We start from the raw sequence: 19693 nt of genomic DNA on the forward strand, positions 1-19693 counted from the left end.
CACACACACACACACATGCACACACGCACACATGCACACGCACAGAGGTATCTAGTGGTGGGGTTTTTTCCTAATTATATGGTATCAGTTTCTTGCAACACATTTTAGAAAACAGTGGGTTAAGATTTAGTTAAAACACACAATCTCAGATTCTCCTCCGGATGAAGAACCCCATAAAGGAGAAGGGGAATACAGTCAATAACTCAGTTTACATGGTGACAGAAGGTTACTAGAATTAGAGGGGTGATCACATTGTAAGGTATGAAAATGCCAATTTAAGGGCCAGCAGAGTGGCTCAGTTGGTTAAGAGCTCGCTCAAGAGTGCGAGCTCTGAGCAACAGTGGTTCGAGTGCCAGCCCAACCTGAGCTGCCGCTGAGCTGACAACAGGTGGCAAAATGGCTCAGCTAAAAAAATAAAAATGTCAATTCACTCTACTGTACACCTGAAACTAATAGAATCAATATAAGATTGTATACCAGCTACACTGAAATGAAATAAATAAATTATAAAAATACACAGAGGATAGCTACATTTTAACATAAGTATTTTCATCAATAACCACCACAATAAAAAGAATCCACACGTTTCCTTGTGCCTCAGACCTGGGTGGCACGGGCCATGTGATTGGATTGAGCCCTAGGTTACTTGACTGTTTGAAGCAAAAGTTCCAAGAATCACTTTCTAACCAAGGCTTGAATGGATAATCGTGCTAAAACAACCTTGAGAGAGAGGACATCTTACAGATCAGACTAGAACAACCCAAACAGCAGTCAAAATATGTCTTAATGACATGGAAAATAAAAATACCAACCTAAAATATCACAAGACATTCATGAATTATGACTCATATGATAGATTTAGCATGAGGACACGCTGCCCGTTACAAAATGAACTTCATTACCAGTCAACAACAAAGTTAGAATCACAAATTAGGGATTCCAGGAAATGCGTTTAATAACCACTAATACAACCATATTTCATAGGCTAACCACTAACAACTCTTTAATGTAGAGTTTCTTGTCTATTCTGAGGAATGAAAGAAAGAACATCATTTCTAGAAAAAAAATATGATAGGGAGTAAATTGAGTAATAATTCAGGGATTCATCATATCCTCTTTCATTTTAGTACTTCAGTTGGTGGCAATATTAAAACAAGTTTATTATTGTCATTTGAAAATATCTTTAAAATTAATTCTGCATTTCCATCATAGATGGCATAGTTTAAAAAATATTGCAAAATGAGAAATTTATACTAGGCTATCAAAATATGCTTTTTAAATATGTGCTTTCAAAAATGAATGATTATTAGAAATGCTGAAAAATTTTCTGGTGATATTTTTATTTATGATGGACACATTTTATGATTATATGAATTACTGTATACCATTTATAATTTGCATTTGAGTGATGTGCCATATTACATAGTATCAATTAGATAACATATCTGGTACAAAAACAGAATTTGTTTATATCCATTGAAAAAGATTCAAATTTTCTTTGCAAAATCTAGTATTTGATGCTCTTGTCTACATAATGTAAACCAGTGGTCCCCAATTGTTGGTCCAATACTGAAAAAATGAGGAAAGAATAATGTACTCTGTGTGTATCAGAATCACCTGAGGCCTTATTTCAAATACACCGGGCTCTGTATCCCCTTCTGGAAGGATCTACATTTCTCCATTGATTGGAGAAGTAATGATAGAACCAAAACTACTTCCAGTTACCTATAATTTATTATTTAGACTGTGCCTGAAAGACCTATCGTGCAAACAACAAAATATGAAGAATTTATAATTACTTAAAATATGGGTACTTCATTAAAGGTATTAGAATTGATAGTCCTTTTCATTAATTCAGAAATGAATTAGAAATTAAGTATAATCACAAAAAGCAAAAATAAATATTTGGTATTCAGAAAATATCTCAATCATTTCAGACTAGGGATTTCTATATACATATTTCCAAAACAAGTAAATCTTCAGGATAAGTAATAGTTGACTTAGATTTCCCATAACCTTGATTTAAAGATTGCCTGAAAACAAAACAAAACAAAACATAACAAAACATAACAAAGCACAATGTGGTCTCGCTCACCGTCAGTGAACACATATAAAGAAGGCATCAGGACATAATGAGGTCAGACCATTTGCCTGGACATGTAGGCCCCGCCACTGTGTCATCTTCTTTCAGAACTCAGAACATTTGTCGTCTGTCCACGTGTCCCTTTTAATGTGTCGGTCATGACTTATATTGTCATTGAAATATCCTCCATTTGTTTCCTTGTGCTCTCTCCAAGCACACCTGGGAAATGGACATTTTTATAGTCCATTCGGCATCTAGTATCTCACTGTCTCCAGTAGGTGATCAACTGTTACTTACTAAATGAATTAACACTGTTTTGGATATGCTCTCGAAGCTTCTCAGCCAATAACTGTAAACACAAATCACTTTGCTGTACCTTGATTATAGCACTTACTTCAATTAATAAGAAACTTGGTTATGAATTCACTTTTCTTTTTTTTTTGACATGTCTCATACAGACTCAGATTTCAATAAATATTTGAATGAATAAAATGCTATTTTAGAAAGTTGAATTTTGGTAGGTTTTTCTTCCTCACTTGATGTTTCAGGGTCATTTTATAGAGATTCTGACTACTATTGATTATAGAACATTTTTAACCTAACATCACCACATGGATGAACTCGACATTTTCTAATGCTACACATGTCTTCCTTAACCGTTATTATTTCCTATGGCTCATTTAAAGAACACACATTTCCCTGATTGGTTTTGTTTGCTTGTTTGTTCAATGGGGTGTTTGTCATCTGAATGCACTGGCTGTGATATGTGTGGAGGAGGATGGAGGAAGCTGAGTTAACAGGGTTGACAAAGTGTGGAAGGTTCTGGAATGAATGTTCCTGTTGGTGTGACAACAACCTATAGCATAGAAAAGACTCAGAGTGTTTCTATAGCAAGGAAACTGCTTAATTGTGTTTCAATGAGGGCTTATTGAACTTGGCATCAAATCTCATAAAAAAACAAGCAGTTCTTGTTCTAGACTTTCCATTCTAAGAACACACTTCTGGAAACAGCGGCGTAAGACAATCCGGTATCTACCAAGGAGGGAGGGACACGAGATGTCACCCAAAGAGAGAAAACATCCAGCACTTCATCCTCTGGGCCCCCGACAAACACACACACACACACACACACACACACACACACACACACGCACACAGCCCACCTGTCACAAGCTCACACATCCGGTTATCTTCTCTGAGAACAAAAAGCAAACACATCCCCCTTCTCCTCTGGCCCCTGAAGCTACCACCCCACTGCTTTCTTGACTGGCCAGTGTACCTGTAGGACAGGAGTTTTTACTTATAATACTTTGGCACACAGGGGACTCTGCACTCTGACCCTTATGCATCTTGTCAAATGCACATCATGTCGTATTCTGAGCATCTCTCCCACACACCCCACATCAATCTCCTTAGTCACTGGGACCATTCTGACATCACATATGCACTATACATACTTCCCTAGACATGGTACTGCTTTAAGACTCAACAGAAGACCTTTGCACACCAGAATTGTCTGCTCCACCCGTGTCTAAAATCCCAGATGCCGTGTTGAGTTGTTAATTATCATCCCTGCATAAGTCATCTCTCAGGCTATAGAAAAGAGCAATGCAGCGGAGAAAACCATGCCTTCCTGTCTTTTTCTGAACTGTCAGCATCTAATACAGTAATTTAAACCATGAAACTAATAGTTCTTGCTAATCATGTTGAATTATTAGAACTCCATATTTGAGAAGGTATTTTCTCTTAATGAAAATCTTCCTGTTCTGCTTCAAATTTTCCTGATCCCTTCATGAATGCTCTTTTCTTGAAGAAGAGTCCCCTTTCACAAGGGCAGGGCCCCGCAGAGTTCAGATTACAGGCTGAAAGCTGCAGATCAGCAGTCTGCACTGGGTTCCACACGTCGGCAGAGTCTAGGTACCATGGTCCTAGGACGGCCAAGGGACCAGATTCTAGAACCACTTGGTGGCCGGGGAGATCCAGCAGGCTCTGCTTACAAGCGTTATCATTGGCATGTTGGAAATAGCCCGTGGGCTGCCCATTTACCTCTGAGTTAGCTGCTTAGAAAACGTATCTCCTTCTGAGAGACGGGAAGTCTGTCGGCTGTCAACATGTGCAATATCATGCAAAGTATAATTAACTGACTTCAGAATTATTAGACAAATTGGAAAAAAAAGATGTCAGCTCTATTTTTCAGACCAATTTATGTTTTGTTGTGAAAATTACAATGTATAGTCTATTAAAATAATACCTCAAACTATGATTGAAAATAAGAATTGATAACCTCCTCTCTTGGAGAGTGCTTAGTCTTGGGGAGAACTGCTCAGAACCACTAGGTGCACTTAAAACATACAGATTTCTGGAACTCACTGGAAATCAGCTTGAACCAATACTGGGAGACCCGTCTCGGGGTGGTGTTTTCTATTCAATACTGAAATCTCCTTAATAAACCTCTGAAGAAGTGCTTATATGATCTCTGTTAAGTCCAATTTATTCAGAGAGGTGTCTGATATATTTCTGAATATTTGGATTGTGGTAATTGTTTGAAGGTTTCACAATATGCTTTAGTTTAATTTCTCTCTTTTTACTTTTTTTCATTTATCATCCATCTACCCCATGGAGCAATAAGAAATAAAACAAATCCTTTTTCCATGTGATAACCCTTCAAATTCTTGCACTTCATACTGAATTGGACTGAGCTATAAACAAATGTGTTTAAGTAAATGCCATGTAAGTCACCTGCCACATTCAAATTAGTTCAAATATTTAGTAAGTACAAAACGGTACGTTAGGAGTGAAGACATCAGCAGTCCCTACTGATTGCCCTGGAGGAAGCAGGACCATGAGAGGTCAGAAAGAGGAATGGAGGTGTGCAGACAGGGACACAGACACACAGAGGGCTCTCATTCGGGGGCACTGGGGAAAGAATCGGGGACAGGAAATGGTGGAGTTGTCACTTAGAACATCGATACAGTTACCCAGATTGACTAGCTGAAGGAAAAGCCTTATAAATAGAAAGGGCGGCACAGCAAACGTCTAAAAGGGAAGTCATGAAAGCGTCTCCTTTCAAGAGGCAATGAGTAAGTCGTCCAGCTGAAGCTTGGCAACCATTGGGGTTAGAGTAATCGGGGCCAAATCAGAAAGGACCTTTCTCTCGATGGTTGAGGAGTGTCACTAACATCTTATTTGGGACATAACATGATCAGATTTGAAATTTGGAAAGATCACAGCAGCAGCTCTTTGAAAAAATTAATTAGACACAAAGTCCAACCAGGAAGCTATGGCAGGACTATGGGGATCAATAATACTAGAATACTAGCTTCCGCTCACTGGGCACTAGACACTATTGTCACAACTTTGTATCCATCGTCTTAGTGTAGCTCTTACAACAATCCAGGAGGGAAGAACCTTAAGTCCTTATTTTTAATATGAAGAAACTGAGGATCAGAGAGGTTAAAATTCATTTCTCCAAGATCAGAAAGCAGATCCCGTGTTTTAGTCAAAGGATATCTAGCTTCCAAAATCATCATTTTAATCATGGTAAGAAACAAAGACGGACACAATCGCAAAGTGCACTAATGATAACATTGGGAGTGAACACTATCAGAACGGCACGGGTTTTCCTGGGATTTAGGAGGACCAATCCACGCAGGAGTTAGGGACACTTATAAAGCAGACTCTGACAGAGTTCCCAGGGTTCCGGTGGAAATGAATAAGAAGATAGGGGAAAGTCAAGCTTGATGCGACTCTCTATTCCCTTCAGAGGATGAACCATTGTCATTTAAATGTGTGTGTTTTCTCTCTCCCCCAGTGGGATGTAAGCTCCATGAACATTGCAACCTGACTTCTGTTGATGATCACTCTATTCCCGGCACCTAGACCAGTACCTGGCACATAGCACACGTTGATAAAGGCCTCGCTGAAAGGACCAAAAATGGGAGCAATGAGGAGGTATGGCTATCACCTTGATAAGTCACAATGTATCATTCATCTGTATCACTCTTCTTTAAGAAGAAGTTAAGTTAAAGGCCACTGGTTACCACATTATGTTCTATCTTTGAATGACTTGAACTAGGTAGGCCACCATCAAGAATATATTGAATTATTAAACCCCTAATGTTTAATTGTATTGTTATTATAGATACTATCCTAGCCAGATTGATTTTCTTTAATATAAAAGGCAGACTTCTCCACTCTCCTGAGATGAATTGTGTTCCTCCAAAATTCATATGTTGAAGTCCTAACCTCCAGTACTTAAGAATATGACTGTATCTCGAGATAAGACTGTTAAAGAGGTAATTAAATTAAAATGAGATCATTAGGTTGGGCCCTCATCCAATATGCCTGGTGTCCTTATTAAGTAGAGGTGATTAGGACATAGATACAGACAGAAGGAAGAAAATATGAAGAGCTACAGAGAGAAGATGGCCATCTATAAGCCAAGAAGAGAGGTCTCCGAAGAAACCCCAACTGTAGGCACCTTGATCATGGACTTTTGGATTTCAGAATGGGGAGGAAACAAGTTTCTGTTGTTTAACCCTTCCAGTCTGTGGTGCGTTTTTATGGCAGCCCATTCAAACTAAGACACCCACCAATATGCTAGACCTAATTGACCTGGAAGGAATTTGTCCTCAGTCTAATCACAAGAAAATTCTGCATGAAATCATGCAATATCATATTTGATACATAGCTGAGCTCACAATCGAGAGAGAGGAATTCCTAGCTGGTAGACATGAAGAGACAACTCAGAGTTACAGAACTGGACACGAGCTAATGCTAGAACAGCTCATTGGTTAACTGTAGGTGGACGGAAGTGTCCAAAATTGGGGACTGGGTCTGAGGCCTCTGTGGGGAGGCGAGTCTATCTCCAAACCTAATATATGCAGTGATTTGGAGATAAGGTATACCCATAAATTCTCAAGTCATTTAGAGCTGCCCCGACCTTTCACGGATCTAGAAGAGCTCTGTCCGTGGGGTGTGGTGGGGAAGTTTACCACATCCCTCGGGCTGCAGATAGAATGTGGGAACTCACCAGGAGAGAGCAGAGCCCCCACTGGTGTCCATCATGAGTGTGGGATCCAAAGTCACAGCAGTTTCTTGAAGCAGAGACCCAAAGGCACGAAATCAATACGAAAACCAGGAACCAATGAGTGCCTCAATACCCAGCAAAGAAAAATGTTTCACCTACACCAGAGATATGTCACAGCCTAAGGTACAGGCGGAAAATCCAGCCAGAAACCCCACCCAATGTCCTGACCGCTCCCGGAATGAAATCGCCAGGGTAGGAGATAACAGATGGGAGAATAACGATAAAAGTCCGCTCAGGCCACAAAACCACAAACTACAAATAATAGAGAAATTCAAACAGGCATTAAAAATAAATATACTTGAAATTGCCAAAGCCTTGAAAAACTAGAATCCATAGGAAGAAACAAAGCCTTCTAGAAAATCTCAGATTGAGTTAGAAATTCGAGTAGTAAAAATACGGTTAATGAAATAAAAATACCACTGGATAGTTTGGATAGGCAACGAAGGTGACATGAAAAATCCGAATTTGGAAAAATTTGAGAAAAGCACACAAAACATATCCCAGGGAGACCATAAGATAGAAAATATTTTAAAAAAAACATGTCAGGAGGCATGGAGACTAAAGTGAGAAAACTCAAAATAACAGAGTGCCAAGGTAAAATTTAGGGGAGGCAATACTGAAAGATAAAATGGCTAAACGCATGTTTACAACCAGAAAGTGGCCCATGTCCTTACACTGAAGTACCCTACCAGGTCCTGAAGCCATTGGATGTAAGCTTGAATAACATATAATGGTCTGAGCAAATGAGCTTCAGGCATCTGGGCTTGTTGGCCACTGGAAATAAAAAAATGGAGGAAAATGATGGCATGGGGTTTCAGAAAACAATTTCATTTAAATTGTACTATTATGAGACAAATCTTTGGGAAATGGATGAAATTCTGAACAATTTTTGCAGTAATGTCCCTCCTGTTAGTTGTGATCCAGAAGTCAAACATGGAGGAAAGGTGTAAAGCACATGAAATTGCCAGAAGAAGTACATTCCTTAAACAATATCCATTGAAGTCATTTTCTGTTTATCCTACAAACTGAGGCCAAAGTAAACCTTTTTTTCTGACGGTTAGTGAGAAATTGTAGCCTGTGTTTTCTGATTAATATTATCAGGCCTTGTTTTAGTATCAGTTATTCCTAGATAACAGGATCTTTGGTATTAGCTGCATTTTCAAACAAAGATATGAATAGTACTTTTCATTTTTGTAAAGCAAAATTGACCTCCAGAAGAGAAACTATTTTGGGGCCAATCATTCTGAAATAGGTACAACAGAAAAAGGTGGTAGCTTTTCAACAAAGGACAGAGAAAAGTGAAAAAGTTGGTACTAAATTTGAAATACTGCTTATTAGAAAATATTTTCACTGCAGGAAAGACCCACCTATGACTGCTGAAGGCAGTGTTTTCATTGTTGTTATTGTTATTGTTGTTGTGTTTTCTTTTTTTAATTCTAGTAAAGACTGAGCCTAGAAAAAATTTCCAAAGACTTCTTCTAGAATTTCTGTAAAAAGTCCCCCTCCCTCTTCTCTCCAGGACAGTGTTCAAACATCTAAGAAAGCACATTGAATGATAGAGTTTTGTTCTATCACAGTAATTGTTACTGTCAACAAGACGGTGATGATGCTACAAATTATAATATCTGGTTTGTTAATTGTCTACTGTGGGAAAGGCACTGGTCTCAGTGCTTTGTACTGGGGATGCCAAAAAAATGTAAACACATGACTTGAATTCATCATTTGTTGTCAGTATATATTGAGTACTACAATTTTAATATAGTTTTTCCTCTCTTAAAATGTGTATACATGTTTTTGGCACCCTCTGTATATCCATCTCATTTGAGGAACACTTTTAACTCAAGTCAGCGATTTAAAATATGTGACTTCGTAAAAGTGCTATAGAGGACACTTTCTCATGAGAAATTCTATAAAATGCATGTTAAGAGCCATAAAGAAGAAAATTACTAACTCCCTTGGAAGTCATTTAATGGGACTGGCCATTATTGGAGTTGGTGATATAGGCCACTGAGTTTCTTCTATTTAATTTCCTCGGGCTCTACTGTCTGTGAATGCATTTGTCCTTGGCCTCCACTCATGGTTTTCAGCACATCATCATTCATAGTCGGTGAGGACGCCACTAGGTGTGAGTGCACTTGAGTGCAGGGGACATCAATTCATGTTGGTCATTTCCAGCCACTCTTTTCCAATATTCAAGAGTCTTGAACAGTGCACACAAGTGGGACTGGCCTCGTAAGCTCTAAATGGGAAACACCAAAGGAGGGATAGAAAACGGCCAACTCCTACTTTGAAGTGCTAATTATTTATTTATTTTTTATCCATGTCAAATCACATGTGGCCTGTTGCTTTCAGGGAAATTCTCCTGCTGAGAGTGAAGGAGCGAGATAGAAGTGAACAAGAACAGACTTTGAAATTCTAAGATTTTCAGAGGTAGCGATTATTCAGTTTTGATGAGTAGATATACGGAGCTTCTTTCCCCTAATTCAGGAGCCAGTAAGTTTTCACACATGAATATAATAACAATGACCGATCATTTTCTTCTCTTTTAACTTGTAATAGTAAATATATTTTGCTTCTCCCTTTCTTTTGGGACTATTTATCTTTGTTGCAGTACATACATGACTATAATCTCTAAAGTTTTCATTTTAGAGAGGCCTAATCTGGCTATAGATTAATGGGAATCTGTGTTAACAGATGAGATAATACAATTCTCAAAAATCGTACTTGACCCACATGCAAGGCTCAGCAAAAGAGAGGAAATCTTCCTGTGAGGGTGAGCCCACAGACACCAGTGGCAATGCCACTCGGCTGCCTTGAATCCACGCTGCGATTTCAGGGATCCTGAAAAAGTTCTGCCAACATTGGTCCCCGCTGCACCTCAGATGCCCACCATTAAAGTCACTCATTTGAGTTAAGAAAATTGCCAGTAAGACCTCTATTAAAATGCAAATATGTTCCCTGGGTGGGGAAACACATTAAATCATTATCAGCCATTAACACTTTAGACCAAATTAGTTTCAGATTTATTAGCCAATCACTCAAAGTACCCTACAGCAGGATAGCTGGGCAGGGGCCCTTAGTCTGAGTTGTTTTGGAAGGAACTGGGAGGCTGAAAGAACCATCCAGTGAGGTCTTGCTATGGTTTCCAATTTCTTCATTGTTCAGTAGTTTTTGGTACAGAAAATTCTAAATAAATAAATAAATAAATAAATAAATAAATAAATAAATAAATAAGTGAAACTTCTCTCGACAAGAGACAGAGGTCAAGGCCAGAAGCTCTAACCTCCCACACGACTCCTGAGATGATTCCAGAGAAAGGGGAATCTGAGGAACATAGTTTGTAAATCATTATATTAAGGTTTTGATTTTAGTTGTCACGCTCTGTTTTGTCCACTTTTCCCCATATAGTGAAGTTGAGTAGAAACCAAAAGAGTAGGTGGAGGTAGGACTTGAAAAGCTGGCCCCCATGGGGGCACTGGGTATTTTGTGGTGAACGCCGAGCTCCCCATCCAAGGTGTCCAATGGCCGCCCTGCCATCTCACTACATCCTTGAGAATCAGAAAAAAGCTATGCATCCTAAACACATGCTTGTAGTCATGTTCCTCTTCAAGAGGAACATCCTTGATGTTCATTTCAAGCCTACTCACATGGAGAAGGCAGTGTGCCTAAATGTTTCAGGTCTCCTAAGGAGTGCCGTGGTCCCCAGAACATTCTAGAAACTGTTCTAAGAAGAAAGAGGAGATATAAAGAAGCTCCAAGTAGGCAATTGCGGACGTCTCCTTGACTAGCTTGGACGTCTTGCTAACGTCTGCATTACTCAGTCAACTCACATAGGGTTCAAGTCCTTGGGCAGCAGAGACTGACATCCGGAACCAAGCAGAGTTTCTCTATCGTACGGTGGGTAGTGAACCGACATTTGATATATTTCTGAGTTCAAAGGGTCTTTGAAAGGAAATCTAGATCGTTCTCACTGCCAAAGTCTGGGGGTGGGAGAGTAAGTAAATATCACATAGACACACATATATGTGTAAGGAAAGAAATGTGCACAGAATGAGAGAAAACATGGAGTCAAACAGAGAAGTGCAAATTCTGAGCCTAAGTATTTTAGGGCTAAAAATGTATCAGTTTACTATATTCGTACAGCAAATAAGTAGCTGAATAAGGATAAGATAAGGGCTCCCGAATCCTTGGTCTGTTCAGTATTTGAGGGAAGAACTTTAAATTTCAAATATGTGTACATCTCCATAATTAGACCATGACACATGATGATTTCATTCTGTGGTTTTAGGAGAATTAACTAGAAAGTGAGGTCTAAGCCAACAGGGAAAACGATCAGCGTTTTGCTTTTCTTTGTGCCGCTTTCAGAAATCTGGTAACAAGTCATAGGTTTCAAAGATCCAAATACTGTGTGTATGTAGATTGGAGTTACTTCTCTAGGGAAGTGGGAGAAAAGCTGGCATGTAAATTTTAAAAATGAGATTCAACCGGAAAAAAAAAAAGGCAAGCTTAAAAATTTCTAATTCAATGAAAATGAAAACTCCTGGTATATGAACTCGGCTGCTGGTGACAGATTTTTTTTCTGTGTAATTCTGAATTTCACAAAAAATCAGTAAAATAAAAAAATCTCACCCTCTCCCCTCTCTGCCTCAAAATGCAACTTTCATTCAAATGTGTAGATAATTGTTTTCAGGGGGAAAATATGTTTAAGGGTGAGATACTTGAAAACCATGGTAAAGAAATACAGAGGAAAAGCACAGAGAGTGATGAGGTATTCCAGAGGTGGCACCGAGTCTAAGAAAGTGCCCCGAAAAAAGTATCTATATCTACACACACACACACTCACACCACTCATGCATGTATATATACCAGGGGTGCCAAAAAATTATATACAAGTGGACACTTTGTTCAACGTTGCTCAAGCAGTAGTTCGCCGTCATCAGAAGTGTCTGGACGCTGATGGGAACCACTTTGAGCACCTCTTGTCATTGCAGAAGTCAAACGTGACTTGTATTCATCTTTTGTTATCGGTATATATTGAGTATTACAATTTTAATACAGTTTTCCTTTCTGAAAATGTGTATACATTTTTTGCCACCCTCTGTGTACATATAGATATAGATATAGATATAGATATAGATATAGATATAGATATAGATATATTTATATGTATGACATGTATATACGGGAGGGAGGTCAGATGAGACATATCTATATTTCAACAATGGTGAAGGAACTTGGGTGAGTAGAGGGGTTGGTTACAAAATTCCATTTGATTCAGAGGGAGCTAGGTGATCCTATGAACTACACAGAGGTTCCATATTGGGAGGAAGTCATGAGTCTCTGTTGAAGAAGAAAGAGTCCTCAGACTGTGAAGAACCAGGAAACCTGGGAGACTGGTAATTCAGGTCCCACTGCACACCAGGAACTGCTTAACACTTGTCGGTCCAAGAGCATTCAATACTTCTGTATTCAATTATTAATAAATGGGACCGCTAAATAATGATACAAAGGGCCGGCCGAGTGGCTCAGTTGGTTAAGAGCTCACTCTAGAGTGAGAGCTCTGAGCAACAGGGTTACCAGTTCGATTCCCGGCCCGAGCTGAGCTGACACTGAGCTGCCAACAGGTGGCAGGATGGCTCAGCTAATAAAAATAAATAAATAAATAAACAAATAATGATACAAAAATAGTATAAGGAAAGGGCAGGAAAGCAGTAAAGTTTATAAGTCAATCAAATTAAGGAAAGATGTAAGGGTTTACTTCTCATATTATGCAAATTCCATCGTTACTGTTGCTAAAATTCATTCCAGTATTCATAGTTTGATACTCATTTAACATCATACAAGACATCTAGCCTCCAAATCCAATCTTATGCTTAATTGTGAAGTCTTAGAGGCATTACTCCTGCAAACGGGAACTAGGTAAGGACTGCTAATATTTTACCACTTATATTTTACAGGAATTACTAGTCAAGGCAAATATATAAGAAATGTACATAAAATTTATAAACCATGTAAAAGAGGAGAGAAATATGTATCCCTATTTGATTATGATATGATTGGGTACTGGAAAGGCAAATAAAACAAATTTAAAAAATAGCTACTGCAAACTAAGAAACATTTAAAAAGATAACAGGAACCAAATTATTATGAAATAATTGTAGCTTTCATATATATAAAAAAACAACCAGTTAGAAGATTTCATGGAAAAACAGAGTCTATTTGCAATAGCAAAAAAACCCCTAAAAATAGGAGGGGATAAACTTAACAAGATATGAAAGAGGAAATTTAAGAAAATTCTAAAACACTCCTGAAAGACACACCAAGACATGAATTAAAAAAGGGGCATTTCTTTGGAAAGTATACAGTTTTATATATGAATGAGGATGTGCCCTAATATTGATATTTAAAATACTTTTGATACATGTTATGAAAAAACAGTAAAGCCAACGTTTGTGGTATGTTATCACTTGTGGGAAAAAAAACCTGGAGAGTTAAAATATTTTTTAAAAAAGTACTTTGTTTACGTGCAAAGAAGCCCTGATAGAGAAGCTAATGTATTAATTATGTGGAGAAGGAGGTGGGGTGGTGACACCAGGAAAGAACGGTGGGAGGGAGGCTACACAAACACATTTTTAAATTGCGTACTTTTGGACCTGCCGAGCGGCTCAGTTGGTTAAGAGCTTGCTCAAGAGTTTGAGCTCTGAGCAACAGTGGTTCGAGTCTTGGCCTGAGCTGAGCTGCCACTGAACTGCCAACAGGTGGCAGGATGACTCAGCTAAAAATAAATAAATAAATAAATTGTGTATTTTGTGCATGTTACCTTCATGACTGAACAAATAGATGAGTGAATTTTAGTAAGAAATGATGGCTTTCTGATATTATTTTCTTCTTCTCCTCCTACCCCTGTTTCTCTCTCCCCTGACCTCCCCTCCCTCTCATGACTTCCCATTTTACTAACAGTATTCTTATAAGGCTCATGCATTCACTGCTTCATTTCTTCTGAAACTGGGTCCTTCATTTTCTTCAAATGTGTTGTAAGTAAATTTGTCCTTTAAAAAATAAATAAATAAACACTTTAACAACCAACTTCCTTAAAGATGTTCAAGAATTCTTGAAATATTTCCAAGCTATTATAGAATTCTGGGAAGAGTTTGCTTTTACATGGGTAAGGAAAAGAAAAATCTGGCTCCTTTTCTAATCTTATTCAAAAGCTAAGTTCCCATTTATTTGGTTCTCACAGATGAAAGTAATTTGATTTATGAATTTTAGTAAAACCCAGGGAATTTAAAATTATTTAAAGCAGCCCCAATATGCATCTGTGGTTCTGAAAGGATAAATTACTGTTTCCTTCAAGACCTTGAATTGTTGCCTTTCACTTTCATAAATAAAATTTATCTCATTAAAGTCAATGAAATCATTGAAAAGCACACCCTATATAAGCCTCACCTATATACATCTAACTCTAATGTGACTGATTTTGTCAATGGCTGACAGCTCCTAATACCTCCACTTTAAGTGTTTCCTGTATATTTTACCTGGTAAATAAGCCATTCTTATTGAATTTAAGTGCTTACTTACAGATCATTAAACCTTTTAAAGAAAGAATTCCTGCAGTGAACCTTCTTATAAAATGGAAAAAAAAAGTCTTTATAATATGAAATGCCACCTCTTAGTATATGTTTTGCATTTTTGTATTTTGCGTTCTCAAAGACAGGTACATACATATATTTAAAAGGGAAATTTGATCCCTTGCTGTGTTTTAGTAATTAATATATAAATGGAACATGACGTTTTGGGGAACATCTGAAGAGCTTTCACAAATGTCCTAGAAAAAAGGCCTGTGAGATTGCTCCCTAAAAAAAAATATATTTTCCCAGAACATTAGGGTAAAATATATTATCTTAAACAAAATATGAGAAATTAGATTAAAATCAAAGAGAACAGCTATTATTTCTTATTTAAAGCACAATATTAATAGGATTTCCTTAATTTTAGCACCTATAAACTGAACTTTTTGAAAGACCATCTTAACCCATAGTTTGTGACTTAGAATTCCAATAAAAAGTTAACGAAGGGCATATGATGGAATAGTGAAAAGAACACCTAGAGGCAGACAGAAAACCAAGGTTCATCTGTGACGCTGACATATCCAGTAACTTTGATCAAATGTCTTAATTTCCATAAATTCAGGACTCACTATCTCTGTAACCTGCCTGGCTTACCTAACAGGAAGACTATTTTTTATTTGAACTGAATTTAAATATAATATAGCTAAATATTTGAGTGTATAGTTTCATCTATAAAACCATAGTATAATAAACCTCTTAAGGTTAATATGAAAGTTACATGTAGAGTATGAAAAAGATTTTGGAAAATCACAGATTCAACTCAACAACAAAATCCTTGTAGCAACAATCTTATCAAATTGAAATTGATATAATTTGTTCCTGTTTATGTGACCAAGCACAGAGATGGGGTTTGCGTTACCCCCATGGCTCCATGCCTAGTATCATGTTCAATGTGTTCAATGAAGAAAGGGATACATTTGATTTCATAGTTACGTCATAAGAAGTCCGGGTGGTTTGAGCTTAACAGACACATTCTATCCTTATTCTATTGTTTAGTGAGGGGGAAAAATATTAAGGACTACAGTATTAGCCAGTGGAAACCAATATATCTCTGACTATTATGATTTACATAGATTTTGAAGCATCTTAAAATACAGAGCTTATTTTGAGGGAAGGAGTATATAGTACATTTATATGTATATACATTGGATGCAAAGAAAAGTAGTTCAATGTAGTCATTCCTCATGATGCTATAACTTCTAGGCTGAGTTAAAAATCATGCTGTCTCTTTTACAGGCAGTGAAAATGCATTTTGTACCACAGTCCCTAGTCACGATAATCCTGCTTCCATTAGGACTTGTTAGGATTGATGATGTTCAGTATTATGCTCTGACTGGGGTAGAAATCTGAGACCGCATCTAATACTTACTAATGTCCCCCTTTCCGGAAGGAGCCTACAGGGTCCACAAGCCCAAAGTGAATGTGAGTAGTAGTCTCCATATTTCATTGCTATCCTCAGTGGGGGAAAAAAAATCTTGTTAATTTGAATATGATGGATTGGCTCATTTTCACAGAACAAAAATTGGAAGTCCTCTCAGTCAAGGAAATGACATGAACTTGAACTCAATTACTTGACTATTTCGAGAATATTTATTTTCTTCAACCTTTTAACAAACTCATAAATACCACTAACATGGTATTACTTGAAAAAATCAGCCAAAAAAAGAGAAGGATTTATCCTTTGTTAAACACAATGACCTGATACATTCTATTTTGTGGACCCAGCTGATCTTTTCATATGAGGACTCGATGGGGCTGCAGCTTGGAGTGCTAGGGGACCGTGACTCTTCACTTTCGATATCAGGAGAGAGTCACAGATGCAGCAGCGTGGTATCTCCCACAATATTGATCTCCTTTCAGCAATAGACAGAGGTCAGCTTTCTCTCTGCCTGGTATACCGAACAGCATTAAAACCCATTTGAGTGCATTAGTGGAAATGGAATCTCCAATGTGGTCTCGTGGGAAACCCACTAGGAAGTCATAGAATATTACAGAGACAGCTGCTTAGAAAGGCATTTGGGCTGTGCCTTCTCCTCATTCTTATTGGCTGACGTGATAATCCGATTACAGCATGCACAATACCAGAACGGAGAGCAGTTAGGGTACATCACTTCCAAACAGGGAGGTTGGCTAACCTCACGAAAGCCCATCACCATTTCTAGAAAAACACAGTTTAGTGTTTTGTAACAGGAAATCATGTGGAATCTACCTTATTCTATGAGTCAAAGCACTAAAGGTGACTGCTTCACAAGTCCGTTTTGTACACGTATGGGTGGGACCTACGCCCTTGTAGGAGGGGATACACTTAATTTATTCTAAAATAAATGCTTACTATTATTATACATGTTATGAAGAAACAGAACATTTAAAAGCAAATAAGAATTGATTTAGCAGTTTGCTCAGCTAATGGGTCAAATATCTGTGTCCCTTTTGACCACATCTTTTTTTATAATTCTAATGAAAACGCCCAACGAGTATACAGACTTAACACACAACAAAAATAATTTGATAATTCTTTTAAAAATCACACAGCTGAGTACAAAATATGCTTTAGAATCCAAAACAGTGGTATCTACCTCACTGCTGGCCCTGTAAGGTGCTGAAAGGCGTGTTTTCCTCGTCTGCCCAGAGCAAGCACCCGCAGGGCGCATGGTTATTTCTGTATACAGCTGTCTAACGGAAGGCTCTTAGTAATCGCCTAGGGGGCGCAATCAACACCCAGCACGCGAGAATCTGAAGGCCAGTCTTTTGCACCATACAGCATTGCATCAGGACTCTTAAACCTACATCACTGAGTCATTTTTGTAGTGCTGCAGATGGGGGGAAACCTACCCGCACTTAACCGAGGCTCCGCAATTTGGCACTTTCCTGCAAGAACTCCTCTTGGGAAAAATAAAACAACAACAAAAGATGCATGCTTCAGAAAACATTTCATGATTTTTATGAAAATCACCATCATTTCACAGCAAAGTATTTGACTCTGCAGTTATAAAAATAGGAACTTCAGGTTGGAAAATCAATGTCGACATATGAGTCCTTTTTACAAATCTATGTCAAAATTATGTGTAAGCATATTTGTCAGCAAAATCAAGATAACTGCTGATTACATGAAAAGCTAATAACGATCATTAAACTATAATAACGTATCCCACTTTTATGCCACATTAGGTATAACTTAATGTGAAGTAGGACTGGGATACATAAATAATAGATTGAAATGTAATACTCATGTCATAGTACTCATGTAGCTAAGAATCATCTGTCTAAGAAATGAAAACCATTGTGCTGGGCCTTAATATATATCTATTTATCTGCCTATCTATCTATCTATCTATCTATCTATCTATCTATCTATCATCTACCTATCTACCTATTATCTATCTATCTATCTATCATCTATCGATCTCTCTATCATCACCTATCTATGAAACTCTATTAAAGAAGATAGAATCAACAATATATCATGTGATATTATTTGGAAAAAATACACAAACACAATTTTACACAAACTTAATGGACTGTATGTTTAGTTAAGATTACTGAACACTATTCTAAAACAAAATATCTGGATACAATTAATCAATGATTAAGTTTTCACATGCTTAGCGTATTTTTTAAGTTAAGCTATAGAGTGAAGTCCTGTGGTTTGGTTCAGGTTATATGTGCAAGTTGGGAAAAGGCTGCATATGTAACTTGGAAATCTGACAATAGTATACTTTCTTGTTAAAACTCCAAATACAATATCAATGGAAAAATAATTCTGCAGCTGAAAATAATGAGACTATCACTGTTGTAGAAATTATTACTGTCTACAACTTAAGCCTGTAAAATCATTGATGCAAGCAAATTGCTAAAAGAACATGTTTTGAATATCCACACTTGAAATTTTAAACATAAAAAAAATCTGTGGTTTCTGCTACTTGAAATTCTGAGCATGTGAATTAAATGCATAACTGCAAAGTGCTCTTCATTTTACAAAGGTGACATTAAAACATAAAGATTGAAAGGGAAAACTAAAGTATAAAGATAAAAATATTATTTTTTATTTAAAAAATATTATTTATTTTACTAAATTTATTGGGGTGAATTTGGCTAATAAAGTTGCATAGGTTTCAGGTGTACAATTCTGTAATCCATCATCTATATATCACATTGTGTGTTCACCACCTGGAGTCCCATTTACCTTCTACCACCTCCTCCCACTTTACCCTCTGGTGACCATTGAACCTGTCGTCTGTGTCCATGAGTTTTTGTTTCCTTGTTTCTTTGTCTTGTTCCTTTGTTGTTTTCATTTTTCAGAAATAAACCCACACGTATATGGACAGATAATTTTTGACAAAGGAACCAAAAACATACAATGGAGAAAAAGAAAGTCTCTTCAATAAGTGGTGCTGGGAAAATTGGAAAGCCATGTGCAAAAGAATGAAACTAGACTGCTATCTGTCACCATGTACCAAAATTAACTCAAAATGGATCAAAGGCCTAAACATAAGACCTGAAACAATAAATTACATAGAAGAAAGCATAGTACTAAATTTACGGACCTTGAGTTCAAAGAGGATTTTATGAATTTGACCTCAAAGGCAAGGGAGGTAAAAGCAAAAATAAGTAAATGGGACTATGTCAAACTAAAAAGTTTCTGCATAGCAAGAAAAAAAAATCAAGCAAACAAAGAGGTAATCAACTAAATGGGAAAAGATATTTGCAAACAATGCCTCTGATAAGGGGCTAATATCCAAAATATATAAGAACGCGTACAATTCAACAACAACAACAAAAACTGTCCCATTAAAAAATGGGCAAAGGGCCGGCTGAGTGGCTCAGTTGGTTAAGAGCTCGCTCAAGAGTTTGAGCTCTGAGCAACAGCGGTTCGAGTCAGCCCGAGCTGAGCAG

At 37.5% G+C, this 19693-nt stretch overlaps 1 protein-coding gene across 1 annotated transcript in view; it reads right to left on the reverse strand.

Moving 5' to 3' along the window:
- CSMD1 (CUB and Sushi multiple domains 1) overlaps positions 1-19693 on the reverse strand; it is a 1699370-nt gene that overhangs the window by 1440935 nt on the left and 238742 nt on the right. The window lies entirely within an intron of this gene.

The sequence above is a fragment of the Hipposideros armiger genome, unplaced genomic scaffold (genome assembly GCF_001890085.2).
Source record: "Hipposideros armiger isolate ML-2016 unplaced genomic scaffold, ASM189008v1 scaffold_185, whole genome shotgun sequence".
NCBI lineage: Eukaryota > Metazoa > Chordata > Mammalia > Chiroptera > Hipposideridae > Hipposideros > Hipposideros armiger.